Genomic DNA, 7860 nt, shown 5'->3' on the forward strand with positions numbered 1-7860 from the left:
TCTTTCCATCACAGGGGCTCAGTCACCTTTATAAATTAAAATCAATGTGTGTTCCAGCAATTTGGGATGCCAAGGCGGGAGAATTGCTTGAGCTCAGAAGTTCAAGACCAGCCTGAGCAACACGGCAAGACCCCACCTCTATAAAAACAAAACAAGATCACGAGGTCAGGAGTTTGAGACCAGCCTGGCCAACATGGTGAAACCCTATCTCTACTAAAGATACAAAAAATTAGCTGGATACGGTGGCGCACGCCTGTAATCTCAGCTACTTGGGAGGCTGAGGCCAGAGAATCGCTTGAACCCAGGAGGCAGAGGTTGCACTGAGCTAAATTCAGGCCATTGCACTTCACTCATTGCAGTGAGTGGGTGATGATACCGCTGTACTCCAGCCTAGGCAACAAGATGAGACTCCGTCTCAAAAAAAATTCCAACAACAGGACCAGGTATGGTGGCTCACACCTATAATCCCGGCACTTTGGGAGGCCGAGGCAGGCGGATCACGAAGTCAGGAGATCAAGACCATCCTGGCTAACACAGTGAAACCCTATCTCTACTAAAAATACAAAAAATTAGCCGGGCGTGGTAGTGGGCGCCTGTAGTCCCAGCTACTCGGGAGGCTGAAGTAGGAGAATGACGGGAACCCAGAGGCAGAGCTTGCAGTGAGCCAAGATTGCACCACTGCACTGTAGCCTAGGCAACTGAGTGAGACTCCATCTAAAAAAAAGAAAAGAAAAGGAAAAAAAGAAACAAAATTAACCAGCTGCAGTGCTGTGGGCCTGTAGTCCTAGCTACTTGGGAGGCTGAGGTGGGAGGACTGCTTGAGCCTGGGAGGTCAAAGCTACAGTGAGCCATGACAGAGCCACTGCACTCCAGTCTGGGTGACAGAGTGAGACTCCGTCTCAAAAAATAAATAAATACATAAATAAATAAAATTGATGTGTGTGATCAGTGAGATGCCTGAAAACCCATTGAAAGCAGTTACCCAGTCCCTTCCAAAACTTCTTTATGTGCCCTTAACCATATCCTTTATCACCTCCCTCAAGACTCTAGAGGCATCTCTAACACATCCAGCTCAAAGAGTCGGCTGTTCATAACTGGGCTCGTCCTTCACGTAGGATCTGACTGTTTTAGAATACTAAGGCATTTTCAACTTTGGCAACCTGGGCAATATGCTTTTATCCATTTAGCCATTATCTTTTTCAATAGCACATTTACACCACTGGCTAAAGTTTGATTTTTAACAAAATCCTTCACTCTGTTTCACATGTACATTTGTCAAGCCAAACTTCCCCAATCCTTTCTTGTACACCTGATTGTTTAAATGTTAAAATTCATCATTATCTTGATTAAATATATAAATGACGAATTGATGGGTGCTGACGAGTTGATGGGTGCAGCACACCAACATGGCACAAGTATACATATGTAACAAACCTGCACGTTATGCACATGTACCCTAGAACTTAAAAGTATAATAATAATATATATACACATATAAATAATATATATAATAAATATATAATAATAATATATATAATCATAATATATAATAATAAAATATATATATATATATACAGTTACCTACAAAGACGAAATTACTATAGTATTTATTATTATTATTTTAGAGACAGAGTCTCGCTATGTTGCCCAAGCTGGTATCGAACTCCTGGCCTCAAGCAATCCTTCTGACTTGGACTCCCAAAGTGCTAGACTGCAGACATAAGCCACCATGCTGGCCATGTTTATTATCCATATTTATTATTCTTAATAACAACTATGATGACAGTAATAATAGCTAAAAGGTACTGGGTGCTACTATGCTAAATATTTGACATGTCCTATCCTATTAAGTTCTATTCTAGGCACTAATATTATCCCATTTTCTAGATAAGAACATTGAGAATTTTAGAGACTAAGTGTAACTAGCTCAAGATTGTACAAATTAGTGTTAGAACAAGGATTCAAATGCAGGCTTAAATGCACATCTTGTTAATTGCCGCATCTTATTTTAGTTGTTTATGCTTGGATCTCCCAGTTAAAATTGTAGAATCCCCAATATGATATGTACCCACTCCTGAGGATCTAAATTGTGAGTGCTCAGATATTTGTTTTCATTGGATTCTATGTTAAATTGGTAGTTTCATCAATCTTGTTGGCTATTCCACCTAGGTTTCCACAAATGTCTTCTTTGTCTTCCTGCAGCCATTAATAAGTATTTTGAAAGATATGAAGCCCTGTAACATTCCCCTGAGAGCCTCTGCTCTTTGCGATAATATTGGTGACTTTTGATATATGGTTGTTCACAAGTCATGGATCTTTCTAACTAGATTTCTTCTTTTGATATTTCTCCCTACATATAACAAATGCTTCCTGGGTGTCAGCTGTCATTATTGTCATTATTTCCACCTGAACACTCACATGCTACCATGAGAGAGTTTTTCAAATGATTTATTAAATCATAATTACATCAAGTTTACAGCAATCCACTACTCTAACAGTAATCACTTTATCAAAGAATAAAAAAACAAAGGAAAGGAGTGTGCTTCCTTTTCTTTGTTCACCAATGCAGGCTCAAAAGAATCCACCATTTTCTATTCTGAGCACTCTCTACTGCATTTAATAATGTATTACAACCTCAGACTGATGCAGATTATGATTAAATTCACAAGAATAACTTTTCCACCATTCTAATGAAGCCACACTCCAATAGTGCTTGGCAGTTTACAAAATAGTAAATACTCCGCAGTTTACAAAATAGTAAATACTCCAATAGTGCTTTGCACTATTATACTCCAATAGTGCTTTGCAATTTACCCACAAGAAATCTTACAGAAAATGTGAGGGTATAATGACTCCCCTGCTTAAAGGGGTCATTTGCTGTGCCTCCTTGATTCAAAAGATGAAAGCAATAAAATAGATATTTGCATGCACAAGATTTTACATTCTTTTCAATATTCTTATACCTGTGACTTTCAATCTGGAAATCTCTCCTAAAGATATCTTTTAACTGCAGCATTCAACATGGAAAAGATTGCAGAAAGCCTTCCAAGAGCTATAAAAATAGAATTCGTAACATTTGGCTTGTGGGAAGGGCTGTGTGTTTACCAGCTTTAAGGTAGAGTGGTGCCCAGCCACTCAATGCATTTTCTCAAGGGGCATGGTTTCAAAGCCCTTCCTTCCTGTGCTCCCCCAAATCTGTTTACAACAGTCTCTCTCCTCCACAGTACTTGCCACAGGTAGCTAAGTGTGAATAATGGCAACCAAAAAAAAGAAAGAAAGAAACAAAACTAAATTCCCATTTCTACAGAAAAACTCAAGTTAGTCCTCTGGGGGAGAAGCTCACAAGGATTAATTATATTGTAGGGGTTGATATCTCTCTTAATTTCTCTTTCCAGCAGTTTTGCAAATACATTTTTCCACAGTTTTAAAGAAATGTAAGAATTCCCAAGTTCCACAACCAGAAAATCCTGAGTCTCTGATAGCTGAATAATGGATGAAGCTCCACTGTTTACTTAGCAGGAGAAAATAAAAGAATGATAGAGAAGTCCAAATAAAGTGCAGGAATCTGACATCCTCCTGTGCTGAACAATGGTGAGAAGAATATCCCAGCTTCTTCTTCTTCTTTTTTTTTTTTTTTTTGTCCATGTGGAAAACGTATACAGAAACAACAGTTCAGTATGGGGTTTATTATTATTTCACACCTGTACCTAAGAGTTCATCGGGCGATTCTCTTCTGTGTCAATGTGATTGCTTCCTTCAGTAATGGGCTAAGACCTACAACACAGATTACTAAGCATTTCCATCCCAACAACTCCACTCCATCCCCTACTCCACTGTCACTCCAAAGAACTTTCCCGAAGATACCGCATAATTTTCCCAGCCAGGAAACATCTCCAATATTACCACATATTCATTTACTGAAAAGTTGATTAAAACATTAAAGTATAATTAGCAAAGCGGAAGGCTTTCTTTGCAATAATGTTCAGTATTTCACGGTTGATTAATTCACTTTCCTGTACTCTTTTGTAGGGTCAACCATACCAAGTCAGTCAAGTCGAGAGCTTTTGTGGGGGGTGTTTATCTTCTGAGAGAATCCTCCCTATGAAATCTCCCACAATGCCTGTCACTGGTACCTAAAATTCCACCATTAGAGATTCACTCTTTTGGTTCTGGAGACATTTTAATCCCTAGGGGTCCTATTAAAATGCAAAAACTCTGAGAAGAATAACAGCATTGAAAGCTATTATTAACTGACAGCAAGGAGGCCCTGGGGAATTGGACATGGGATCGGATCCAGCATGAGGAACAACTCCAGGAAATCGGGGTGCAAGTAGAGGGAAGGTAAGATGGCAGCAAAAATAAACTTTAGCTACTTCGCCATTTTGCAGGGGCAAGGCAGCCCCACTTCCGATATTCTGTACACTAAGGAAATTCCATTCAAGGTGAGATGATGGACACAATGAGAGCAATTTATTTTCAGTTGTGCTAAAGGAGAAAATCAACAGTGACACATAATAGTATTTATGCAGAACTCTGACTTCAGTGCAGCATGTTTAATCAGCATGTTGTCCCTCTCCCCTAGTGCCTTAAAGTACTCACGTGGGCTTGTCAAGGGTCTAAATCATACGACTATAAGCTCATGTTCTTCTATTCCTTCACCCTCTTTAGAGACAGCGATATGGAACTTTCCTTTTTCTGCTTGCTTTTAAAATTTTACTTTTCACATACACTGGGAATGTTTCTGTAGAAAATGTGGAAGTGACTTAAACTAACAAGGTGTCACCAAAAGAGAAGAACTAGGAGTCTACAGAAGCTGACTTTGTGAATTTCAGAAATCTGCCTGTATCTGATAAGGCGCTGATAGGCCGCAGCCGAAGTTGGTCCCAGAGCTGTCTCTCTCCCTCTCAGAGATGCTTCCTACCTTGAAAAGTCATATGGACACTAAAAGCTTTAAAATGCCAGGAAAGATTGAATTTCTGTTATTATTGTGTGGTGGTGATATGTGTATATGTGTGTATATGCATATGTATGTGTGTGTATTGAAAAATGTAAATGCACAGTGGGAAAAAATGCAGTGAGAGATTAGATTTCCGCTAGGAAGATAACGTAAAACATTTAAAGGCGTTATGACCCTAGGGAGAAAATAATAGGTTGAGGCAATAAGTTTCTACACTTTTCTTATGTACCTGAAACAAAAAGTTACGGAGGTATTTTGGGTGTTCTATTATTGTTGCCACTGTTGTCGTTTTTTTTTGTTGTTTTTTTTTTTTTGAGATGGAGTCTCGCTCTGTCACCCAGGCTGGAGTGCAGTGGTCGGATCTGGGCTCACTGCAAGCTCCGCCTCCCGGGTTTACGCCATTCTCCTGCCTCAGCCTCCCGAGCAGCTGGGACTACAGGTGCCCGCCACCTCGCCCGGCTAGTTTTTTTGTATTTTTTAGTAGAGACGGGGTTTCACCGTGTTAGCCAGGATGGTCTCAATCTCCTGACCTTGTGATCCACCCTTCTCAGCCTCCCAAAGTGCTGGGATTACAGGCTTGAGCCACCGTGCTCGGCCCACTGTTGTCGTTTTTATAGTATACAGACAGAAAGATTTAACCTGAACTTAGATCCACCTCAACGAATGTCAAAGTCCAAGGCTTCTCAGTGAACACTGCCCAGGGTCAAGTCAGAGAACCAGGATTACAAATTGCTTCTGGCCAGAAAGAGAGAAGTATGGTGCAGAAAATAAATTCTTGGGGAAATAAAGTGAGTGGGCCTTCAGAAAACTGTAGATTTAAGAAGACAGAATAGATGCATTTCTTTAAATCATGGTGTCTTCACCATAAGTGAGTAACTGTGTAACTGTACTTCATTAAGGGTGAGCTGATGGTTTGTAGAGAAAGCTTAATCAAGTGTGTTTTTACTCTGTCACTCATCTCAGTTATCTGAACTTAATGTAATATCTGTATCTACACTTGCCTGCATTACACCGTAACTGGCCTTCATCGAATAGGATGTGCTCCATTTCCAATGCTCCAGAAGCACAAAACACTAAAGTCAGAAATATTTGAGAAAAATCCAGCAAAACCCTAGCCAATATAAAGATATGGAAGACTGCACACTACAAGAAAAAACAGAAAATGAATATCCTTCAAACCACAGGTCAACAGCTTCACCCACATGCAGCTGCAAAACAGCAGATTTTCCCCCTGACCAGCATTAAGTGGCCTTATTTCATGCTCTACTCTTTCCAGGGTAGGGAAGGAGGAGCAAAGACTCACAGGAATCTCCTGAAGTTGCCCTCCATGGCCACTTCTGAAAGAAGTAAATAAGGAATGCAGTGTCTGGGGATTGTCAATATTTTGATCACTGATATGGAGGTGCATGAGAATGCACATGCATGTTGGGTGTGTTTTATAATTTTAAAGTCGGTATCACCAGTTGCTGATAACAGACAACCATTTATCCAATCAACAAATACTGATTACCTATTAGGTGGCAAGGAATGTCCTATTAAGAAAAAATAAATGAGAGTTTCTGCCGTTTAGTCTAGGCTAGGAGATAATTCCATAAAATAATTACTGGGGTCAGGTGTGGTGGCTCACATCTGTAATTCCAGCACTTTGGGAGGCCAAGGTGGCTGGATCACCTGAGGTCAGGAGCTCGAGACCTGCCTGGTCAATATGATGAAACCTCATCTCTACCAAAAGTATAAAAATTGGCAGGCAGAAGAATCACTTGAACCTGAGAGGTGGAGGTTGCAGTGAGCTGAGATCATGCCACTGCACTCCAGCCTGGGTGACAAAGCGAGAATCCTTCTCTATTAAGTAATAATAATTACTTAATAGTAATTATTATTATTATGATTGGCCAGGCATGGTGGCTCACACTTATAATCTCAGCACTCTGGGATGCCAAGGAAGGAGAATCACTTAAGGCCAGGAATTTGAGACCTGCCTGGGCAACATAGCAAAACCTCATGTCTACAAATATTTTTTTAAATTAGCTGGGTGGAAAAGATGTGAATCAGCAGGAGTTCGTCAGAACTCTGGCAGCCTTTCTCAAAAAGTCTGGGAAGCTGAAAGTCACTGGATGGGTGGAAACCATCAAGCTGGCCAAGCACAAATTGCTTGCTCCGGACAATGAGAACTGGTTTTACACTTAAGCTGCTTCCACAGTGCGGCACCTCTACCTCTGGGGTGGTTCTGAGGTTGGCTCCATGACCAAGATCTACAAGGGCCGTCAGAGAAATAGCGTCATGCCCAGCCACTTCAGCTAAGGCTCCAAGAGTGTGGCTTGCCGGGTCCTCCAAGCCCTGGAGGGGCTGAAAATGGTGGAAAAGGACTAAGATGAGGGCTGCAAACTGACACCTCAGGGAGAGAGATCTGGACAGAATCGCCAGACAGGTGGCAGCTGCCAGCAAGAAGCATTAGAACAAACCATGCTGGGTTAATAAATTGCCTCATTCGAAAAAAAAAAAAAATTAGCTGGGTGTGACCAAGCATGGTGGCTCACACCTGTAATCCCAGCACTTTGGGAGGCCGAGGTGGGTACCTCGGTCAGGAGTTTGAGATCTGAGGTCAGTAGTTTGAGAACAGCCTGCCTGACATGGCGAAACCCTGTCTCTACTAAAAACACAAAATTAGCTGGGCACGGTGGCAGATGCCTGTAATCCCAGCTACTTGGGAGGTTGAGGCAGGAGAATCACTTCAACTCATGAGGCAAAGGCTGCAGTGAGCGGGGATGGCACCACTGTACTCCAAGCCTGGGCAACAGAGTCTCAAAAAAAAAAAAAAAAGGCCGGTGGCCGAGGCAGGCGGATCACGAGGTCAAGACATAAAGACCATCCTGGCCAACATGGTGAAACTCCGTCTCTACTTA

At 41.3% G+C, this 7860-nt stretch overlaps 1 pseudogene; it reads left to right on the forward strand.

Annotated features, from left to right (window-relative positions):
- The first annotated feature begins 4346 nt into the window (after window positions 1–4346).
- On the forward strand, window positions 4347–7462 carry LOC111531344 (annotated as a pseudogene).
- Window positions 7463–7860: the final 398 nt, after the last annotated feature.

Source organism: Piliocolobus tephrosceles, chromosome 9 (assembly GCF_002776525.5).
Source record: "Piliocolobus tephrosceles isolate RC106 chromosome 9, ASM277652v3, whole genome shotgun sequence".
NCBI lineage: Eukaryota > Metazoa > Chordata > Mammalia > Primates > Cercopithecidae > Piliocolobus > Piliocolobus tephrosceles.